Source organism: Acinonyx jubatus, chromosome C1, assembly GCF_027475565.1.
Source record: "Acinonyx jubatus isolate Ajub_Pintada_27869175 chromosome C1, VMU_Ajub_asm_v1.0, whole genome shotgun sequence".
NCBI lineage: Eukaryota > Metazoa > Chordata > Mammalia > Carnivora > Felidae > Acinonyx > Acinonyx jubatus.
Window position 1 is genome coordinate 158,543,712 of NC_069381.1, and position 23,843 is coordinate 158,567,554.

Consider the following 23,843-nt stretch of genomic DNA (forward strand, 5'->3'; position numbering starts at 1 on the left):
TGATCTCATGGTTGGAGTATTTTTGCCATGGAGATCAGCAAAGGCTATAAATCAGGCCCTTTTCTTCCCTGAGAGGCATTTTCCAGTATAACACTGATTACATGCAATAAATATTTAAAAGGCTTAGCACTGTACACATCACAAAATAAGATCTAAAATTAAGTTAAATATTTTTAATTGTTTACTGAGTACTTAATGTGTTTCTACATCTATTTCAGGCTCTGTATAATGTACTACTAGAAGAGGGTGGGCTGTGCACCGAAGGTAAGAGAGGGCAGCTTTGACTGTGTCAGAGGACAGAGCAAGGAGAGCATTTGTCATTGTAGTCACCGAGTGGCAGCTACTACAACCTTCTCCATTCTTTCGGACCCTTTCTTCAGCTTTATTTCCCCTGGCTTTTGCACAATACCTGGCAGAATGGATGGATGTTTATTGGCTATGCAATTGAATAAATCAGTTTGGTCATGCAGTAGTAAACTAATGTGTATGATTGTTTCTATAACACATTTAAAAAGTGATTGTTAAGGGGTTTAACTGACCAGTTGATTGAATCAGGCTATTGTGGATAAACTTGGCCAAAATATCCAGTATTACCCTTTCCTTTTTCTCTGCACGTGTATCTATGATAATGAAGCAAATAACACCTAATTTTAAAATACAAAATAAAATAGCATAATTGCACAGTGTATACTGGCTCCACTGGATTATTATAATTTGCTGCAGGGTTTGTCATAGATATATAAAAATGTACACAATTGAAAAATTGAGACATACCAGGAAAGACAACTTCTTATATATGTTTGTCAGAGAGTGATTTTCATTGTACAAAAAGAGTTTAAATTATATGACAACTTAATTCCCATATATACTACATTTTTGTGGGTTTTTTTTTTTTTTTTTTTTTTTTTTGGCATTGTTTCTTCTGTGAGAAAGACACTGGAACTCCACAGAAAAAGGAAGTGGTTCTGTGTGTCAGAATGTCTGTATCACTGTTTGCAAACAAGAATCCACTTTTTCCTCTCTAATTTGATAGCTTTATAGAAGCACCTAGGCATATGTTTGGTACAATTTGGATGATACCCAAGAAAAATATAGCACTGGATTATGAGAATCTTTATGTAAACACGTTCCAGGAAGAAACAAACAAACAAACAAATAACAACAACAAAAAAGTCAGTAGTATTGCTTCAAGTAGGATTTAGGCTGGAAGGATGAATTTTGTTTGCCTGTCTGTGATTTTTACCAGCTACAACACAGTATATTTGCAGTACTTCTCCCATTTCAGTGTGCATAAGAATTTCCTGAAGAGGTCATTAAAATGCTGATGCCTAGGCCCCACCCCCAGAGATTCTGCTTCTTTAAGCCTGAGAGGAGCCCAAACACTTTCATTTTTAATAGGTTCCCAGGTGATGCCAAGGCTGCTGGTCTGCAGACCACACTTTGAGTAGCACAGCTAGAGACCAATAAGAAATATACTCCCATGGGGAGCCTGGGTGGCTCAGTCGGTTGAGCATCTGACTTCGGCTCAGGTCATGATCTCACAGCTTGTGAGCTCGAGTCCCGCGTTGGGCTCTGTGCTGACGGCTCGGAGCCTGGAGCCTGCTTCAGATTCTGTGCCTCCCTCTTTCTCTGCCCCATTCTGTCTCTGTCTCTCTCAAAAATAAATAAACACTAAAAAAATTGTTTTTAAAAAGAGAAAAGAAATATACTCCCATAATCTATGAAAGAGGACAGTGGCTTCCAAACACGGTTAGCTTTAGAATTATCAGTTAATGAATGTTTCACAAAATCCAGATAGAATCCCAACATGAGACCTGCTAAATCAGAATCTTAAGAGGTGGGCCCAAACAATATAATGAATCTGAGATAATGTGAAGTTGAGGGGCTCCTGTCTATTTATTCTTGGGAACCCAGTTTGTTCATCAGGACAGATGAGACTTAATGGCTACCACATTTTGAAACACATGCTGAAAAGAGACAAACCATAAAATTTAAGCAAGAAACTGCTCAAGATGGAGGCATGTCAAAAGGATACAGGAGCCAATCAATGACCAAAGGAATACTAATTTGAGCAATAAGATAAATGACAATATTTCATTATAACCCTTAGAAAAAAGTTAAATATCTATGAATCCATACATACACAAATAAATTACTGAATGAATAAATATGAGATAACTTTAAAGAAGAATCCCAATTAATAAACAAAAAAGAGATGGAGGAAAGAGAAAATCATGTTTTCTATGTTGTAGCGTTATACAAACACTACACTAATAATTGTTGCAAAAATTCACTGATGGATGTTAAAATTAGTGGATAAAAATTTGATGAGAAACAAGATGTTTGCATAGTCTCAAAGTATTTCTCCACAAGATATGTATTAGTTTCTAAGGAAATACAGTAACTTTACGGTGGACAAACCCAGTAGACCCCTCCCTAACCAAGTATCAAGATGAATATCACCAGTAATAAGACATCATCATGTACCTCTTGATATGATGCACTGAAGAGGACACAACACTTCCCTAGTATTTGTGCCAAATCTGCCTACTTCAATCTGATTGTCAGAAAATGTCAGACAATTCCAAAATGCGGTCAGTTATTTTATAATAACTTCAAAAGTGTCGAAACCATGAAAGACAAATAAAGACTTAGGAACTGTCACAGACTGGAGAAGACTAAGAAGAAATGAAAACCACACACAATGTGGGATGCTGGATTGGATCTTGGACCAAAAAAAGAACATTTTGAAAACCTGCTAAAATTCAAGTAACAGTCTATAGTTTAGTACTATAACATAGTACTGTAACAATGTTAACCTCCCGGTTTTGATTATCGTACCATGGTTACATAAGATGTTAACATTAGGGCAAAGTTGGTTAAGGTATATGTGGTAATTCTCTGCACTATTATTGTAACTTTTTGTCAGTGTAAAATTATTTTGAAATAGAATTTGAAAATTCCAATGCCCCTACCTTGTAAAAAATCCCTGTTCCCTAAGCAACTTTACTGTTTGCCTCACCAATCTATGGATAAACTATAGAACTAGTTTCACTTGGGAGGTGACCTAATAAGCAGAGAAGGCTTTACAAACAAGAGTCCAGTGGCCTTCCAGGGATGAGGGTTTTGTCACTGCACTCAGGCAGCCCCTCCCCATGAGTTGCTAAACAAAAGTGGGAGCCCGAGTCTCCTGTCGGATTTCTTGGACTTTGAACCCTATGTGGAACTTCTGTGGCCCCTGACCCGCACTTTGGGACACCATTGCCACTCAGCCTCAGCCCCACCCTGCCATGGTAGCAGAAGCCAGCAGATTTCCACAGCCTGGGGCTCTCTGCTTTCAGGAGATAACCTGTCCCCAGTAGCAGCTTTGATATTCTATTTCTTTAGACAGCATTTTATTAAATGTAAAGCTCCTTAGGCAGCCGTGTGCACATTTTCCCCATGTCGCTATTGTGTCACATATCCAATCATTCAAAGCCAAGCTGATTCACTTCCACTGGTTTCCTTTTGGTTGCTGTTTGCTATTCTTACTAACAGGAAAAGCTCATTTCACTCCATTATATTTCTCATTTGCACAAGCACGCTGATATTTTGTTTTACTTAACTTGTGTTTCACACAAGAAGGTGCAAAGATGCTAATCTGTGTTGCCCTGGTCCTTGTGGGAAGTGGCATGATGGAGAAGGTAGCAGAAGTGGTGGAGACGGATTTCTGGCTGTGACATTCACAGCCTTCTGACCTCACACAGGTCTCTTCATGCTTCTGTCTTCAATGACAAAAAAAAAAAAAAGGCAAATAATAGTGTAAACTTTCTGAATTATTATGAGAATTACATGAAATAACATATGTGTAGAATTGAAAATTTGTCTCTCATTTACTACATATCATAAAAACAATCTTATGTTTCTTTTTTGCCCAGACGTAAGGAAGAAGGGAACATCTAAAGATAAGGACTCTTGCAGAGTGAAAGCTGTCTCTGGACCCATTGTATTTTATTTGTACAAACGATCTCTCAGTAGCCTTACTTGAGCCAAAAGGGAAACAAACAAAACCGAAAGCCAGGTTTCAATGAGACTAAATTTAATTATGCCTTGTTTTACATTCCGACTGACCAACTTCCTCTTGTTGTCAGTTTGTTTTACTAAGACTGTCTTTAAATTTCTGTTGGGGAACCTTTAACCTCTAACTTGAGAGAATTGCTGAAAATCATTAAACACATCTTTGGTAGGAAATGGTGGCGCTTCTGGGTTTTATGTCTGATTCTTCCCTTAAGTTGTAAATTCTATCACAAAATTAAAATTAGGGGGTGGCTTTTGTTTGCACTTTTTTGTTTGTTTGTGTTCCTTGGATGTTGAAAAGCTATGAGTGGGAAGAAAAAAGCATTGAATCTGTTTTTCTTCCAGCGGCTATAGTGTTTGGAGTAAAGAATTAATTCTAGCTTGTTTTTGACACAAATTCAGCATGAAGCTTGGTTTCTTTATACCCAAACACTTTAAACATGGTGGGTATTCAATAAATGAATAAATATTAGTTTTCCTTCTTTGTACCTTTATAGTTTGTGCCTAAACATCACCTTGTTTTTATGAGAAACTTTATTGTCCACATTAAATCCACTCCAGATCATTTCTATCATTCTCTCTTCGGGGCTTGACATTGTCCTTAGACAGCTTATTTTAGAAAAGGGCTTTCAGAATTTCTAAGTAATTTTTTTTAAACTAAACCATTTTATTGAAGCTCCATGTGATAGGGGTAGAACCACACATTAAGAAAATACCTAACAAGCCCTCGTCTAGCCCTGCCTAGATGACGTAAAATGCCTACATAATCAATCCGTTTGGAGTAAGTTATTGAAGGCATTTTGTTAAAGAGCAACTCTTTTTCAGGGAAGGGGGTATTTTCAAGCTATCAGCAACCATAAACACTTCAGTAGAATTAGCCTAAAGAATTACTTTAGTAGAATTCAGTAGAAACACTTCAGTTAGATTCTTGGTGAGTCCAATAACTGAGGTTTTCATCCAGCAGGAATGTGGAGGGATGAGACATAGGATGTTGATGTTTTGAAGCTGCGTGCAAACTCTGCTTATTATGGAGTTGGGTAATCATTCTGGGCAACTAAAGAAAATAATGGAACCTGAAGGCAGAGGTTCCATGGGCTGGAGAGAGGCCAGAATTGCTTAGTAGTGCTTTAACAGATTGATGAGAATTAAGAGAAGTGATCTGTGATTGATGTGTCAATGTCCTCATCTAATTTGGCTCATAACAGTTGAGTAGATGGCCGTACAGGCTGGTAATAGGTTAGGGCCAAAATGAATGGTTGTTTTTCGAGACTAAACTATTAGATCACTAAAGAAAGGTGATGATGATGGGTTGGTGAGAGTGTTGGTTGGTGCAGAAAGAAAATAGGTATACTTTTATTCTGAGTGAAGAATTAATTTCTCAAGTCTGGGTGTAGTTTAAGTAAAAAGAAAAAAATCTCCAACAAGAAACCCAGTCTTGTGCTTACAAGGTCTAGGTTTGACCCTGGCTCTACTGTTAATTTGTCATGTTGCTAAGGGCAAAGAATATGCTTTACTTTTATATAAGTTTTCCTCAACTCTAGAATAGAGACTGTAATGCCTGCCCCATTTCTCTCATAGGGCTTCTGTAAGTCACAATGAAATAATTAATGTGAAAATGATTTATAAAATGCCATAAAGTTCCACAGTTCTACAGATTCTTATAAATTCTGCATTTATTCCTAACATGCGTTTTTTTCTTTAAATTTTTTAATGTTTATTTATTTTTGAGAGAGAGAGCACGCACTAGGGGAGAGGGAGAGAGAGAGAAAGACACAAAATCTGAAGCAGGCTCCAGGCTCTGAGGTGTCAGCACAGAGCCTGAAGTGGGGCTCAAGGCCACAAACCATGAGATCACGACCTAAGCCAAAGTTGGATACTTAACTGACTGAGCCACCCAGGCTCCCCAAGTTTTTTCTTTAAAAGCAAAAGCTAGGGGCGCCTGGGTGGCGCAGTCGGTTAAGTGTCCGACTTCAGCCAGGTCACGATCTCACGGTCCGTGAGTTCGAGCCCCGCGTCAGGCTCTGGGCTGATGGCTCAGAGCCTGGAGCCTGTTTCCGATTCTGTGTCTCCCTCTCTCTCTGCCCCTCCCCCGTTCATGCTCTGTCTCTCTCTGTCCCAAAAATAAATAAATGTTGAAAAAAAAAATTTTTTAAAGCAAAAGCTAAATAAAAACAACACCCATGCAACATAGAATTATCCATGCTAGAAAGCTCCTTACTATGATTCTTTATTTAAGTTTTTATAGTTTATTTATTTTGAGAGAGGAGAGTGGGGGAGGGGCAGAAAGAAAAGAAGAGAGAGAAGCCCAAGTAGGTTTCTCACTGTCGGAAGGGAGCTGGTCGTGTGACTCTACCTCAAAAACCAGGAGATCAGACCTGAACTGAAACCAAGAGTCAGATGCTTAACCAACTGAGCCACCCACGTGCCCCTCTTCTTAAAAAAAAAAAAAAAAAAAAGATGGACCATGTACCATTAACACCCATTTTATGCATGTTTTTCTTGATATTATATTTAAAGAAATAAATCCCATAATTTTGATTATTCTAGTTACACATAGTTAAATGGCTTATAAGTGGAATGGTGTTTTATAACTTAAGTAATGGGGAAACTCTATCTGTATTGAGAAGATGATAAACCAAGAGTTCTGCTATGATTAAAGTAGTGATTTAAAATAAAATCTCTTCATTCTCCTGGAAATACAAATGATATTAACCTGACTGGTTGCCAGTCAATGAAACAATCTTCGCCAGGGTTGGTTGACATCTGCCTGCAGCCTACAGAGCAACCATCCAATGAAGCCACAATTTCCTATGAGATGAGATTAAGATGAGAGACCAACATTTTAGATACACTAATATCCAAGATTTTGCCCGTAGCTAAGCAGCAAGAGTAGGCCACTTGAGTTCAATTAAATTATGAATTCATTAAATTGTGACGTTTATTTAGTTGGAGAAAAATAATAATCGCAGAACTGAATCACAAGGTTGATGACTCACAGATAACTACTGCCTTGTTGTTCTAGGAAGTACAGGTATAAGTGGCATGTTTGGGAACGAATAAGGATACGACCTTGAAGAGTTTTTTAGGTCTCTTAAACTTTACTTATGCCAAGAAGTGGAGAGACCATCAGCTTAGGGTATTGGGATTTTGCTAATTGCTCTAGCAGCAGTTGGCTTGCAGTTATTATTGATGCTTAGAAGACTAACAACTGTCTAGATTTCAATCAGGCTTGCCATGATTCATCTTTGGGAAGTAATTCAATAGACATTGCAAGTCCATAAGGCAGAAATGGAAAAAATTCTTCTTGGAATGTCCCTCGATCTTCCCAGTCAGTTGTTTTGAATAGGCTCCTGATTTCTGACCACAAGTGAGATGATTTTTGCCTAAAGTTTACTATTTGTATATTCTCTAGAGCAGCTGCATAGACTTTGGCTCTGATCAAAGCATGACCTTATTGGATAACACAATGCATGAGGAAGCAGGAAGCCTAGGGTCAATTCCTGGTTTCACCACTGGTTCCCTGTGCTGTCATTGGTTGCATTTAATATTTTATTGAAAGTCTCTATAGCATGCATTAAACTTTATTTACTAAGAGCTCACAAGGCAGATAGCCCAACACCAGAAACTGTATTAGTATCTGATGGTGTGTAGATTTTAGTATACATACTTAGTAGAGAGCACTACAGAATATAAAATTACCTTCTGGGATAGCTTATATCTACCAATAATAAGAAATCAAGGTAACTGCAAAAATGTAATAATAACCATGTTTTATAGTGTTTGTATTTGCATCTTTACATCTGGGGCCTTGCTGACCCTGAAGGGACTGCCCCTTCCAGGGTTCACTAACTCCTAGAGATAGCAAACAACTCCCCTTTCATAGGCAACCACCCAATACAGAGCCCTTACCTTCAGTCTTTTTCAGACTCTTACACTCCAGGCCACTATTTCCTTAATCACTATTGTGCTAATCACTCTAGGGCCAGATATCAGACAACTTGTGACAGCCCTCTATGCCCCAGAACCTGCTGAAATTATTCAAACTAGCCAATCTTTAATATGCTTACCCTTTCTCTTCCATTACGTCTCATAGAAACCCCAATAAAGGCTCTTGCCTGTATTTTTCCCCTGCTTCCTCTGCCTCCTGACCAACCCTGATACTTCCTCATATGGCCCTGCATGGTGTGCTGTGCCTCCTGTTTTTATGCGGGTACAAAAACATGATAGTCTGTATGTCTTACCATACCTGATTAAAACAAATCCTGGGTATACTTTTATAACAATATATTATTAAAAAATGGAGAAATCAAGCTTAAAATATTTAGATAGTTCAAGATTACATAGTCTGTTTGAAAACTAATTATTCTTCACCTCAAAGTTTATTGATTCAATCCTTCACTCAAAAATCATGACTGAGCACTCCCTATGTGTAAGGAATTCCTGGGGCGCCTGGGTGGCTCAGTCGATTAAGCGTCTGACTTCGGCTCAGGTCGTGATCTTGCGGTCCGTGGGTTCGAGCCCCGCGTTGGGCTCTGTGCTGACTGCTCAGAGCCTGGAGCCTGTTTCGGATTCTGTGTCTCCCTCTCTCTCTGACCCTCCCCCATTCATGCTCTGTCTCTCTCTGTCTCAAAGATAAATAAACGTTAAAAAAGATTTTTTTAAAGGAATTCCTTCAAGGAATGTAAAACCACCTGGTCATAACAGAAACAAAAGAGACAAAGCATTATATATCTCAAGCATTTTTCTATTTTATTTTCAATTTCAATTTGACATTTTTTCTGCATTTACCTATTTGGAGCCCTATTTACCTGCTGTAACTTTCTTTCTGCCTTCCTGCCCCGTTTTCCCAAATTAGCACTTCTCAGCTTATCTTCCCCCTCCCACTAGCAGGTGTATATCACACCTTGGTGCACCTGCTCCTATACCTGGCATGCTCATGCCACATTCACACACCCCTCATGGGTACATCACAACCCACCTGATACCTGGCTAAGCAAGCTTTGTATTTCACATAATTAACTATGAATAAATAAGTTAATAAGAAACTTGGCTAGTTACTCGTTTTATGGGCATTTAAGCCTTGCTTATTTGTAACTGATAGGAGGGATTATTGTCAAAGGGATATACAGAAGAAAAGTTCACAAACTATTGAAGAAAGGTTAACTGTGGGAATGTTTGTTATCTTCTCTGCACTCTTCCAGTGGTGTAAATCTTGAGTCGCTTAACATATAACTGATGCACAAAGAACAGCATATGCAACAGGTGAGTGTGGTCCTTGACACAATGAGCTAGGAAAGTGATCATTTCTGCAGCCCTCCTAAAAAGGAGGAAATGCCTCAACAAATCCAGGTATTGTTCAAGATATTTAACTCTAAAAAGAGACTTGACAGAATAGTACTTTAACCGAGAAAGGGGCTTAAATTTCTTACATAACCAGAAATCTGGGGATAGGCAATCCAGGACTGATATAGCTCCTCCAATACTCAGGCTTTTTCTATTTTTCTATTCTATCACTCTTAGCTTTTGGCTTTTACCCCTATGGTCATAAGATATCTGCTACTACTCTAGACATCATGTATGAGTTCCAGGAAGAAAAAAAGAGGAAAGGGAAGAGGGCAAGAAGGCATCTCCAGCTGAGTCTAACCATTTCTATTGGGGCTCAGACTTCCCTGCAAAATCCACCCGTGTATTTTCTGCTTGTATCTCTTTGACTAAATTGTCACTTGGCCATAGGAGCCTAAAAATTGAATAAAACACACAAACACCCAACAACAACTATGTATTTACTTCCTCCACTGCAATTCAAGTTTTTGTTAGGGAAGAACGAGAGAAATATGGAAACTGGTAGGCAACTCCCAGCGTCTGCCACACTTTTTAACAAAAATGCAGTTAATGGACCTCCTGGTAGGTTCAGACAATGGTAGCAGCATCCCACAAGCCTCCTCACATTCCTCCCCAGACAGTACAGATAGCAGAAAGAAAAGGTAAACTTATATGCAAACCACATTTCAGCACAACCTGGAGACAGAAAATGTCCAAATGTCAAAACACTATGAATTTAAAAAGAATAATCGAATCCCAGAATGCAGCTTCTCACACTCCCACCACAATCTTGTTGCTGTAAGGCTCTTGGGTGAGCAAAAGCAGACCCAGAACTGCAGGGATGGCAAAAGAGGGGAGTAGTAAAGGATCCTAATTTGAAATTATTCTACCACCAGAAAGACTAAGGCCATTCTGAGCCTGGCATCCAGGCATTAGCATAGGTATAAAAAGCTTCATCCTTCATGACAGTCATTTCTGCATCTGTGTGTCTTACCACCATACCTAATTAAAGCAAATCCCTGGTACCTTTCTGTAACAATACATTATTCAAAAAGGAGAAATCAGGGAAGGAACGTTGGAAGTATGGCGATTTAAAGGGACAGGCAGGATTTAAAATGGCACTCTTTGAAACTCAAAACTCTGGGGAAAAGAATAAATATGAAAAAGGAAGGAAAAAATGTCCTTTGCCAAGTAGAAGAGGGAAGAGGGAAAAAAGAAAAGGAGAAAATAAGAAAAAAGGGAAGTCTTTTGTTCCTACAAGATAAAGGAGAAACATAAAAGCAAAGGACTCAAACCTTTCCTATTCCATAAAAACACCCCGTCCCCAAAATAGCCAAAGTACCTGGACTTTGCTATACCAGTATGAAATGATGCCATTAAATCAAGAATCTCAAAAATACCCCAACTATAATATCAAATGGAAAGTAAAGTCTATACAGAGATACAGTGAAAACAAGGAAATGAAATTTCACACCTATCGACTGTGGCAAATTCTCCTCTGATAAAGCAACCAAGAATAAGAAGGAAACTGTAAAGAAGAAAACCGTAAAGAAAACTGTAAGTTCACACATCAAGCAGAATTAAGAATCCTCATACAAGCATTTGAAAATATGAGAAACTGTTTTAAATCAGAAATACTAAAAACTAGGGATGCCTGGGTGGCTCAATCAGTTAAACGTCTGACTGTTGATTTCAGCTCCGGTCATGATCTTGAGGTTTGGAAGATAGAGCTCCACATTGGGCTCTGCACCAACAATGTGGACCTTGCTTGGGATTCTCTCTCTCCTCTCTCTGCCCCTCCCCCGCTGGTGTTCTCTCTCTCTTTCGCAAAAGAAATTAAAAAAAAAAAAACTAAAAATAAAATGGACAAAACAGGAATAAATGAAAAGAGTTGATTGCATACAGGAAAAAAAAATAAAATGGCATAATTATCTCAAAAATAAAGAATAAACTACAAGCTGCCCAAGTGAGAATAGATTCAAACAAAAATTTAATAAAGGGTAAGGAAAGAGGGTGAGAAAACAATGGGGAGAATGAAAATGGCTTGAATAAAGCAGTTAAAAGGGCCAGAGGGAGAGCAGCAGACATAAAAGACAGGCAAAAAGGGAATGATTTTTGTGTTAACAGAGCCCCTGAAGAAGAAAAACAAAACAAAACAATAAAGCAAAGCTAATATTTTAAACTATAATCCAAGGCAAATCTATAGAGTGAAAAAAATACTTACATCTATATGTTCAGAGAGCTCACTGGGTACTAGGAAAAATTAATCCAGAATGACTAAACTCTTGAGACATATGCTAGTAAGACTCATTAGATTTCAAAGACAAATAAAATCCTCAAGGTCTCCAGGCAGAAATATCAAATAACTTACAGAGACAAAAGAATTAGACTAGCATCAGATATTTGAAAACCAACATATAAAGCAAGGCAACAGGAGCACCTGAGTGGCTCAGTTGGTTGGGCATTGGACTTTGGCTCAGGCCATGATCTCATGGTCCATGGGTTCCAGCCCCACATCAGGCTCTATGCTGACAGCTCAGAGCCTGGAGGCTGCTTCGGATTCTGTGTCTGCCTCTCTCTCTGCCCTTTCCTCACTCATGTTCTGTCTCTCTCTCTCTCAAAAATAAATAAACACTAAATTTTTTTAAGTATTTCTAAAAAAGTATCTATCTATCTATCTATCTATAAATGTATATGTAAGACTCAAACAACTGTGGGGGTAAGGGTAGAGAACAAATATGCAAATGTTACATGTAGTCAGTCACAAAATAGAAATATTGCTTCAAAATGAAAAAGTTATAAAGTAAAATTCATGACTGCTTTAGATCTGATATTAGTGAAAATGAAATTATTTCTTACAGAAGACAGGCAATAGTAATATTTCAGAATGTAATGCTGTGTGGCTCTGGATATGAAAAACCAGAAACACAGAAGCATAGGCAATATGACCAGAAGAACTGCTCTAAAGATGAATCTGATAACAATGACAGAGTGGAATAGACGCCATAGGAGTTGGCCCTGAATGTAATCTCCTAGAGTGATGCTGGCCACCTAGTGCATGAGTCAGGTTTATCTGCCACATGTTGGTCATTGGAGCCTCATCAGAGTTGGTCCTGGGGCAATGCTGGTCATCCTAAGTACAGTGTATGTCTCAGTTTCTCCACCACCTGCTCATGCTCTGTCTCTCTCAAAAATAAATAAACATTAAAAAACAAAAGTTAAACGTTTAAAAAAACAACAATGACAAGAAAGCTATACTCAATACAGATAAGCTAAGACTAGTATAGTCTAGGACTGATCAAAAGGAACATTTGTACAACATGGAATACCCGCAAAAATAATGGCAATTATGATTGAGAATGTAAAACTCCCTGTCACCACCTCAATGTAAAGGTTCGATGTGGATACATTACTCTCCCTTGGGAAATTGATTTTTAGATGTTCTATGTCATATCTGTACATTTCAGTGATTGAAGTAAGTGCCTTAAGTTTTTTGGCTAGTGAGACACTTACGAGATAGGCAGATGTGGAAATCAGTTTGAGGTTTCTAACTTTGCAACATTTCATCACTGTTAACAACTTCTTTAATGTCCAAAGGACTCCTGTGTGAAGCTCACCATTTGTACTTTGTCTAAAGTCCAATCTATAAACTTTTAGACAATTAATATGGCTCCAAATATTCACACACTAGTAAAACAACTTATACATTAAAATTTCATATATTTAACAAACTAAATTTCTGTACGTATATATTGATGCTAAATTTAACATTTTTCATTCAAGTCTAATATATTAAATTTTCTTAAATGTTTTAAACATATTGGAAAATAGAAACACAAGTAATTGTTACAATAATTGCAACACTGACCAGCACACTTTGTTACAAAAGTGTTTGTACAGTGTATTTAGATATATTTCTTAACTGTCGTTATTTAATTCTTATTCTTTTTCAGGTTTACCTCTCAAAATCTCTAATGTTATGGAAAAGGTTAATAATCTATGATTCAGGGCTTGAGATAAAAGACGAGTATGCATGTCAAGGTGACTTACTTGAGTCCATCATCCAATTGGATAAGCTTTTTTTAAAAAATAGTTAGACTTTATCCATTGTCTCAGGAACTACAGATTGCTGAAATTATTGACTTTGATCCATCAGATAAGTTTTAAATTTTTTGTGATCTAATCTATCCCCTCAAGTGGCTCATCTTCATAGTACAAATGATAAAAAATATACTTTCCCAATCTGTTTGGGTGTCTTTAAAAAAAAATACAGCTTTATATGCATTCTTTGCAGTTGCTATTCTGAGTATCTTTTCTTTATCATACAACGTAGGAGAAGTCTATTTTGGGACTACTCAGTTCGAATCATCCTGAGCTTCCTTAGGTAAATCATTCGCCTGTGGGTAACTTTGTTTTCTTTCTCACCAACCATTGAGGAACTTAAGATTTTTTTCATCTTTATATACAAATATTAGATATAACTATAACAAAATTATGGTTATAAACAGTTGATATTTGAGTTATATGAATATACAGTTGAGAAATAATTGCAATGATAAAGTTCCTGCTCTTTAGGAATTTTCAAACTAAAACAGCTCAAATAGACTGGAATATATCTACGAGACAATTCCTTTGCTTTTTTCAAGCTCACATTTTTAGACCCCCATTGCTTTCCTCAGAGAATTATAATGTTCCACCTATTTGGGGGGACACCATAAAAATAACTTGAATTCATGGCTATAACACCCTTTTTTAGACTACTGTCTACAATATAATATTTGATATAAGGGCTATTCTTGATATAGTGCATACTGATATTGTAATTAAACCAACCAATCTTGACACAAAGGAATAGTAAGGGGGCATTACCTTCCTCTGTGTCTGTATGTCTTTGGTGAAACATGATTGCAGAAGAAAAAGATAAAAGTCAATGTTTCTGTCTTAGAAGAAAATTCTATTATCAACCTCAGGATATCCCCAGAAAGGATACAAAGAAAGTGAAGACAAGTAACACAGTAAAAGTTTAGATGCATTTAAGAGGAGGAAAAAAAAGTTAAATGTAAACTTTGAGAAATATGGATTCTCAGTGGATGATTATTCCATGAATGAACAAATTAGGGTAACAGAAAGTCAGCAACTTTTTTCTTTTAACGTTTCTACAGAAAACCTTAGGAATAGGATAACCACAATGAGTTGGTTGAGATGGGCGTATTGATTGAAAAAAAAAAGCTTACTGGCTTTTGATAGAGATGAAAATTATTCTTGGACTGCAAGTAGGTCTGCAGACAGGAAGACTAATGTGGCTCCTTCCCAGAACTACTGATTTTATATTCTTTATCTCTGAATCAGCTGAGATTTTCATTCCATCTCCCTTTTCAAGCTGCTTCAAGTTTAAAATTAGCATCATTACATCAGAACAAAATCTCTTGCTAAGTCATAGCTCAACTTTATGTGTTCAGTGAATTTTTTTAAATCCATGAATCACCAAACAGTTTTGATAGATAACATACCTTCTTTCCTACACTCCTTGCCAAGTAAATTTCATTTTGGTTTAAATGTTCTTGTTACAGTCTAAATTTCAAACATATTTCCACAACTATTAAGGATTTTGGAGTTTTAGATCATGACCAAAAAAGACAGAACTCCCTATATTTTTATTTTTGTTTCATTGTGCTAAATTGTGTCATTTTTGGAGAGCGTAGCAAGTAGCACTTCTGTGGGAAGAAACAAATATTTGAGATCTTATTAATTAGGGTACCAATATGCTATGCTTCCTTCCTTCTTCATATATTTTATTTCCTGAGCTCATTCCTCCAGCAGGTTGCAGAGCATATTTGTTGATTCCTTGAATGTATTTATTCTGCCTTTCTCTTTTAGTTGTTTGTCTGGGTTTTGAATTCTAAGGAAAAAAATACATTTTTTTTAGAATTTGAAGAGAAGTCCCAGGACAACAGCTGTTCAACAGGTTCAGAGAGCAAATGGGTCTGGATTGGAGCAGAAAGAGAGCTAACAAGGGAAAAATCATCTGAAGTATTTGAGCATACGGAAAAATTGTTGCCTATGCATTTCACAGCTTTGTTAAAGCATCTGGGGAAAAATAAAGGTGCACAAGAATTAAATTTTAAAAAGAGGCAATTATTAACTCCAGAAAAAACAAACAAACAAAAAGTTATATGACAAGGAAAACATCACAGTGAAGTATTTGGTTTAGCAGTGAATAATACTTAGCCAAAATAAGATAAATATTGATTATAGGATTTGACCCCAAATTATATAGCTCCATTGGGAGAATGAATTCAAGGAAAAGTGGAGGGTATAAGAGGGCTCAACTACCATAATGAAAGTTTATAGATCCTGATCCTGTGTTTTAACAACAAATCATGATGATTCGTGGTAAGTATGGCAGTCATAACTAGTGAAGAAACCATTAGTAATAATTATGCCAAGACAATAGGTATAAACTGGAACTGATAAGCAAACCTTGGTATACGGTCACCCTAATTATAGGCATATTATTTTAAATGTAGAGGTAAATGCCAATGAGACAGCTCATTAAGTTGAAACTGTCTCTAGGGAGTGTGATTGGTGGGGTGAGAGTAGAGCAGGAGACTGCTGATTTTTAGCATAAGTCTTTTAATACTATTTGATTTAAAACAATGATTATACATTGTATTGATCAACTTAAAAATAAAAATGTAGAGATTTAGTATTGCCTAATTCTTGCTGGTATGAACCAGAATGTTCTTTACTGTAGCAAAGGGCCATATCTGAGCTCTCCTAGAATACTTATTTATACTATTCATTTGATGCTTCTCCCTCAAGGAAGGGTGCAACTGGATAGTAAATACTAGATTCATTTTGTCTCTGAAATAGGGCCTTGGCACAAAGTAGATGCATATTAAATATTTGTTAATGAATAAAAGAAAGATTTGCTAATATTTTCAAAGGCAGAAGAATCTTCTAGAAGCCAGGTTTATGAGACAATATTTTCAAGTACAGGTGTAATGGCCAGCCAGACTTATCCTGAGTGAGATTCACTAGATGGGGATTCTGTAGGCAACTTGGAAGAGGGAGATCTCTTTACAAAATGTAAACTCTTTAAAAAATTTAACAAAATTTAGAGAGAATTCTGACACTCTTGCGTAGATCCCTTTCGGACAACTGTACCTAAAATGATAATAACTAAAGTTTTAGAAATCATAGACTGTAATGCATGCCTTTAGGGACGATGGGTTTTTCGTTTTTGTTTTTGTTTCTGTTTTTTGGTATGTTTTTACTGCCAAACTGATGCCTGTTAATTTGTAACTTTCCCAAATTTTCATACTCAAAGAGTCTCTTCTTTCTTGTTATTTGAACAATAAGTTTAAATCTTGGAGAAAGAGGGACTGAAAACATTTTCTTTCGGGAAGCATTTTCATAACCTAATGTGCTATACTAGGAGGGCTTGGATAGGTGATGAACACCAGAGAGCAAACAATCAGTTCAGAGTTATTTGCAGTAGAAATAGGACCAATAGGTCATGAAATTCCACCTCATTGTTTCTCAGCATATTTGTCCTCTGAATTGAAATTATTATGGAAAAAATGAGGAGAGAAAGAAAAAAATGGGACTGGAAGCAAAACAGAAACAAGAAAGAAATAAGGGCAGTAACACAGATGTATCTACTGCAAATCAAGTTGAACTCAGCATACCTGACCTGATCTTATTAATCTTTTTAAGGAGAACACAAACAAAAAATAAAATAATAAAATCACTCTTCTTAATGTGAAACCATGCTTTCTCAATGCTTAAGAAAGTATTTCTATCAGGTCTATTCTTTGTAGTAGAGTTATTTTGTGACACTTTCCTTGATCCCCAAAGTCTATCTCGTACATAACAAATTCCAGCTAATGTTTCTCTTATGCATAGCACCTTTGGTCACAGCCTTTTATCACTCATATGTAATTGTTTTCTTGTCAGTATCTTTCACTAAATTGCAAGCTCTGGGAAGATGCCATTCTATTTTGCTCATCATTGAATGCCCTATGCTCAGTGCTTGGCACATAGTGGGTGCTCAATCAATATTTGCTGAATAAATGAATAAATTAATTATGTTATTCTTTTTTTTTTTTTTTTTTTTACTTTATATCTACAGGAGCCACTGTCTCTGAAAACAACATGTGCTCACTGAAGACTTGATTCAGACAATAAATTTGTGAATTTGGCAACCGTCAAAGCTCTCCAGCCAGACAGAACAAGACAGTGAGTATTGTCACAGCTTGTAGGCATTTCTCCCAGTTTAGGGGAGCTTAAGGCAGGTCTCAGGAGCAACTACAGAGGGCCTGGGGCCAATTAGACAAAGAAAAAACCTAGGATTAACTTCAGGCATCAACACTACACATTCTTTTCAGTGACTGTTAGCTCATTGTCTAAGCTATGAAGCAACTCAGGGGAAATATAAATTACAGCAAGAAAGTGCACTATATCCTTCACCTGGCAACAGGCTTAGCAAATCTGGCTTATTTCTGAGCTGGTATGTGCTGCCTGGATATTGTGATCTCTATTGTTTCAGACTGTAATAACCATGAGGGTTTTTCATTCTCTTTGGTAAGAATTCAGTAGCATCATTTAGATTAGCCACAGTATTTAATTTATTGAGGGAGGAGGTGGTGGTCACAGGAGATAAGAGTCAAAAGAAGGGTAAGTGATGCTCTGAACCAGGGACAATATCCCTATTTATTACATAATGTGCTCCAATCTCAATGAAGGTGACACTTCTGGTCACTAGTAGCCAGCATGTGCATTATTTAATTTTGATTATTTTTGTTGTTGCAATGGGGATAGAATTGTACCAGTCCTATTAGTGTTTCCTTTCCTGATTCCCTTTGTGAGAGTTGATACACATCTGAGAAGTAGTAGTTCCTAACCACAGGATGGAATTTGAGTTCTTACCACCCATAAGGATTGGGCCTCACTCTTGGCTTCTGTCATTCAACAAATATTTACTGAACACCTATTATGGGGCCAGGTATTATTCTATGTGCTGGGAGAGTAACAGTAAATAAAGGAGAGATTGTATTTATCAGGCAAGATAGACAATAAACATTAAATAAGTAAATTGGGTGGAATATTTGAAGGTCATAAGTGATAGAAAATAAAGATCAGGATAAAGGGTACAGGAGTGTCTGTAGGCAGAGTGGGGAGTCACAATTTTAAATGGGGAAGTCAGTGTAGGTCTTATTGGAAGATGGCATTTGAGACTTGAAGGTGGTGAGGGAGTGAGTTCAGAAGGCATTTGGAAGAAAAGATTCTAGATACACAGAGTCCCTGCAATGGGCACTTGGCTAGCATGTTTGAGAAACAGCAAGGTGTTGTGCTTCAAGAGGAGAGGGTGAGGGAGGAAGGTAGAACAGATGAGGTATGGGGAGTCCCTATAAGTCCTCTGTGAGTAGAGCATTGATTTATCTGAGTTTTGTTCAAAAGTCTGGCTGCTTTGTCAAGAATGATGTCTAAAGGGTAAGGCAGAGATGACTGGCAGGTGACCCAAATCCATTCTCCTTCTTCCACAGTGTAGAGTTGTCAGTGAAAGCAGCTGGCCAGCCAGGGACCATATTTCCTACCCCTCTTGGCATGCAGGTGTAGTCATCTGACTAGGAGAGAACAGAGCCGCCATTGGCCAGAGAACTGAATGACTATTCTTTGCAGACCTCAACCCAGCCCTTGACTATTGCATAAGAAAGAAATCAAGGTGTTGTTCTGTAAGCCACTGAGATTTCAGGGTCCGTTTGTTATGGAAACCCAACCTACCCTAACTAAGACAAAAGTCAAGGGCAAAACCAGGAAGACCTATTAGGTTTTCTGCAAAGACTAGTCTTTGCACTAGTCTAGGTGAGAGATTATGGTGGCTTGGACCAAGGTGGTAGCAGTAAAGGTAGCACAAAATGAAATCCTAAAAATATTTTGAATTTAGAGTCCATAAAATTTATGACAGATTGGATGTGGGGTATAAGAAAAAAAAGGGGAGGCAAGTTTGCTGTTATGGCTTTGGGGCTGATACATTGTAAGGTTGGGAAGACAGCAGATGAAACAGACTTGAGGGGGTAAATTGGAGTTGAATTACGGATGTGTACATTTGAGATGATTTTTAGTCTCCAAGTGAAGATGTTGAATAGATATGTAGATGTGTAAGTTTGAAGTTCAGGGGAAATGTCTGGCCAGGGATACTGATTTGGAGTCATCAGTATGTAGATTTGTGAGGTCACTATGGGAGTGAAGACAGTTACAAGAAGTGTCGAAGGGCTGAATTTTGGACCCCTTCATATTTACAAGGTTGGGCAAATGGGGAGAAATAAGCAAAAGTGACTGAGTAGGAGAAACAGGAGAGTGTGATATGCTGGAAGACACTGACTTATACATTTAGATGTGTAGAGCTCCGTGCTAAAGATCAGGACCCACAAGATGTGTCCTTGCCTCTCGGGAACACGAGAAAGACATGTCAACCAGTGAGACTGTGGCCCATACCTCATATCCACCAGTGGGCCTGGGGCCCAACAGGAAAGGGCTGAGAGGGCAGAGAATGCCCTGGAGGCAACAGTGGTAGGCTGGGGAATTTTTGGATTCTGTTCCCCCAAAGGGAAGAGGGAGATAAAAATACTTTTTGAGCAACAGTGATAATCAGTTCCATGTTTTAAAGAGAACTGGTGGGACAGAGAAGGGTGTATTTTGGAAAAGATGAAAAATTAGTAGGTGTTTCTAAGACTAATAAACTAAGCTGGAGGTGAGTCAATCATCTTGAGTGGCCTTGAGATCAATACCCCAGTGACTTTAATCAAGCTTGGATTAAGAGGTGAACTAAGTGCAATCATCCCCTCCACATCTAGTCCTTCACCTGTGCCCTTGATCTCAGGCAAGTGGCATCATTATCTACTCAGTTGCTCATGTCAGAAATTGTTAATTATTTTTAACACCCCTATCTCCTTGCCCTGTATCCAACCAGTCACCAATTGCTGAAGATTCTGGTCTTCTAAATACTAAGTATCTCTCAGGTTTGCCTGATCCCCTCCATCCACTATGCCACCCTCTCACCTGAACCACTGAAACCATTCCTGACTGGTCTCTTTAAAACAGATAACTCCCATGCTGCCCACTGTTCCTTCTGTTCACTGACCACACTGGAGGCAGTGGGAGGCTTTTAAAAACAAATATTTTGGGGCACCTGGGTGGTTCAGTTGGTTAAGTGTCTGACTCTTGATTTTGGCTCAGGTCATGATCTCATGGTTTGTGAGATCAAGCCCATGTTGGGCTCTGCGTTGATAGCACAGAGCCTGCTTGAGAGTCTCTCTTTCCCTCTCTCTCTCCACCCCTCCCCCATTCATATGTGCACTCTCTCTCAAAAATAAATAAACATTAAAATAAAATCTTACATCACTTCCCTACTTCTCTTCCTCCTGGGTTAAAATCCTAAGGCTCGACTTGGGCTCTATATGATCTGGTTTCTGCCTCCCTCATCAGCTCTGCACACACACAAAAAACCATTTTGCTGAATAAATGAATGAGTAAATAAATGAATGAATGAAGGCTAAGACACAACCTCACTTTGGGTAAGTTATTTACATATTTTAAGTCCCAGTTTCCTCATTTGTAAAATGAGAACCATAATACTTCCCTCACTGGAATGTTGCTAAGTTAAACAGTAAGATACCATTGCATGATACTTTTGATCATTGTAAATGAACCAACTCAGCACTTAGCACAGAACCTGCTGCATACACCCAATACATACTTGTCATTCATGATAAAACAGTAGTTTGGGGCTGTAATTATCTTGGGTGACTATTTCTATAAAATTACCTACAAAACCCCATACCACCTCATTTGATGCTGAACAGACAGTTAGTTATGCACGGCTACTGATAGCATCACACTACTGCTCGAAAACACTTCATTGTCTCCAAAGACTGAAATCAAGTTCAAATTTTCCAGCCTGGCACTCACATTTCCAGTCTCTTCGGGATATATACTATGGTCCTGAGAAATTAATCTCAAACAAAATTTACAGGATTTCTACAGTATCCCAGATCTGTGTTACATGGTAGATATTTAAATTTAACCATTGAAGCCTTGTATGATGTAGTTTCAGTAGCAAAATCCAAATTGGTCAAAATGTTATTAAAAAAAGAATGTAATTCTTTACACAGTCTCTGAAAGGGTGTTAACAAGAATCATGACCCTGGAAACATGTCCCATTGTCTGTGGCAGTCATGGAGGTACACTGCTCTGATCTCCTTTCAAACATGCCGTGGTGAGCACAGTTGACTGGCAGCCTCTAGCTGCCACAGTTTTGGATTCTGCACCGTGTTCACACTGAGGCCACACTTTTGCTGGGCTGTACTTGGTCAGTAAATGACCAGGAAGGGGTATGAGAACAGTGCACTGATCTTCCTTCCTTTTTCAGGTGTCGGATCTGCATCATGGTCTAAAGGTGCCCCTCTTCCTCCTTCTGTGCTCTCCTCTTTTACCCTTAACAGGTGTTTTCTGCAATAATTCTTTTACATATCTAATTCCATTTTAGCATCTGCTTCTTAGAGAACCCAAACTAACACAGGTAGTACCAAGAGTGGTCCAAAATAATTGGTCAGATGGGGCTTTTAAATCAGGGACCTGTATACCACTGTGTCCTCAAAGGGATAAAATATGTGTTTCTGGGAACAAAGAGCAAAAGAAAAGTAGCCCCACTTACCATCATTCTTAATGACCCACGGTGAGATTATGCACTTATCATCCCCACAATTCCAGACTCTGCAGGGTTGGAGGTTCTAATTCCCATAGAAGGTGAATGTGCAAGCTATGACTGCTGCCAAGGAACTTTGAACTCTGTTTTCAGGGGCTGCCTAACCACAATAAAAGCCAAAGCCAGTCTCCCTTTCTTGCTCTCAAGCCATTTTCAGTCTTTCTCGGGAGGCTGTCCTGCTTTCTCTGAAAGGACACAACATGTGAGAAATAAACCTATTCATACCCTCTTGGTGCATGTGCCTCATCACTAGTCTGGACACCTGACCCAGTTTTGAGTGAGGGGTCTGTTCCATCTCTGGGGGTGACCACAGCAGAGAGATATGAAGGCAGGAGACAAGGGAGGGCAGAGGGATCTAGCCAGCTACTCTTGGTCCATCCTTAACTCTCTTTATCCTCAATTATAGGAAGTGAATTTTCCAGTCTCCAGAGTTAAAACCCAGAGTAAAAACCGTTCCTGATTCATAGCACTGAATTAAGAAAATTATATTCTGTACTACCTTTAAGTAAATATCCTTTGCTAACCTAAGGCAATATTCTCAAAGTTGTAAGACTAGAAGAGACCTCTCAAGAATTTAAGAGTTTAGCATCCTGATTTTGTTTTATGACAGAAGCCATTAGGATCCTGTTCCTTCAAGGTACTTAAAAAAAAAAAAAAGGAATGGAAAGATAGGAAATAAAAGAAATACTCTTTTATTCTGTGTGTTGAGGGTCTACTATTTTTCCAAGCCCTGCTTTTGCTTCATTTAAATACACACAACAATTTCTTCAACAAATGGCTTTTTTTTTTTTGAAAATCCAACATCTACATGCAAAAGAATGAAACTGTACTACTTTCTTACACCATACACAAAATTAAATTCAAAATGGATTAAGGACCTAAGTGTGAGCCTTGAAACCATAAAAATCCTAGAAGAGAGCATACGCAGTAATGTCTCTGACATTAGCTGTAACAACATTTTTCTAGATATGTTTCCTGAGGCAAGGGAAACAAAAGCAAAAATAAACTATTGGGACTACATAAAAATAAAAAGCTTTTGCATAGCAAAGGAAACAACCAACAAAAATAAAAGACAACCTACTGAATGGGAGAAGATATTCGCAAATGACATAGGTGATAAAATATATAAATATATAAAGAACTTCTACAACTCGACATCAAAAAACCAAATAATCCAATTAAAAAATGGGCAGAAGACATGAACAGACATTTCTCCAAAGAAGACATACAGATGGCCAACACACACATGAAAAGATGCTCAACATCACGCATTGTCAGGGAAATGTAAATCAAAACCACAATGAGGGGCACGTGGGTGGCTCAGTTGGTTAAGTGTGCAACTTCAGCTCAGGTTATGATCTCACTGTTCATGAGTTGGAGCCCCACATCAGGCTCTGTGCTGACAGCTCAGAGCCTGGAGCCTGTTTCAGGCCCTGTGTCTCCCTCTCTCTCTTATCTTAGAGTATTATACACCTTCAAACAAATATAATGTATAAAAAACAAGAAAGAGATGACATTTGTATCAATCTACCAAATATTCACAAGTTATATATTCTTTTTTTTTTAAGTGGGCTTCATGTCCAGCCCAGAGCCCAACGTGGGGCCTGAACTCATGATCTTGAGGTCAAGACCTGAGCTAAGATTAAGAGTCGGATACTCAATCGACTGAGCCACCCAGGCACCCCTCACAAGTTAT

The 23,843-nt window shown here is 38.0% G+C and overlaps 1 protein-coding gene and 1 long non-coding RNA gene across 2 annotated transcripts in view; one reads left to right on the forward strand and one right to left on the reverse strand.

Annotated features, from left to right (window-relative positions):
* The window catches only part of LOC128314066 (uncharacterized), a 158,769-nt gene that overhangs the window by 113,454 nt on the left and 21,472 nt on the right, over positions 1-23,843 (forward strand). The gene's annotated exons all lie outside the window — the stretch shown is intronic.
* The window catches only part of LOC106988842 (translation initiation factor IF-2-like), a 51,071-nt gene continuing 28,119 nt past the window's right edge, over positions 892-23,843 (reverse strand). The window contains exon 4 of the mRNA XM_053215294.1: positions 892-3,764. The gene's annotated coding sequence lies outside the window, so the exon portion shown is untranslated. The remainder of the gene's footprint in view (positions 3,765-23,843) is intronic.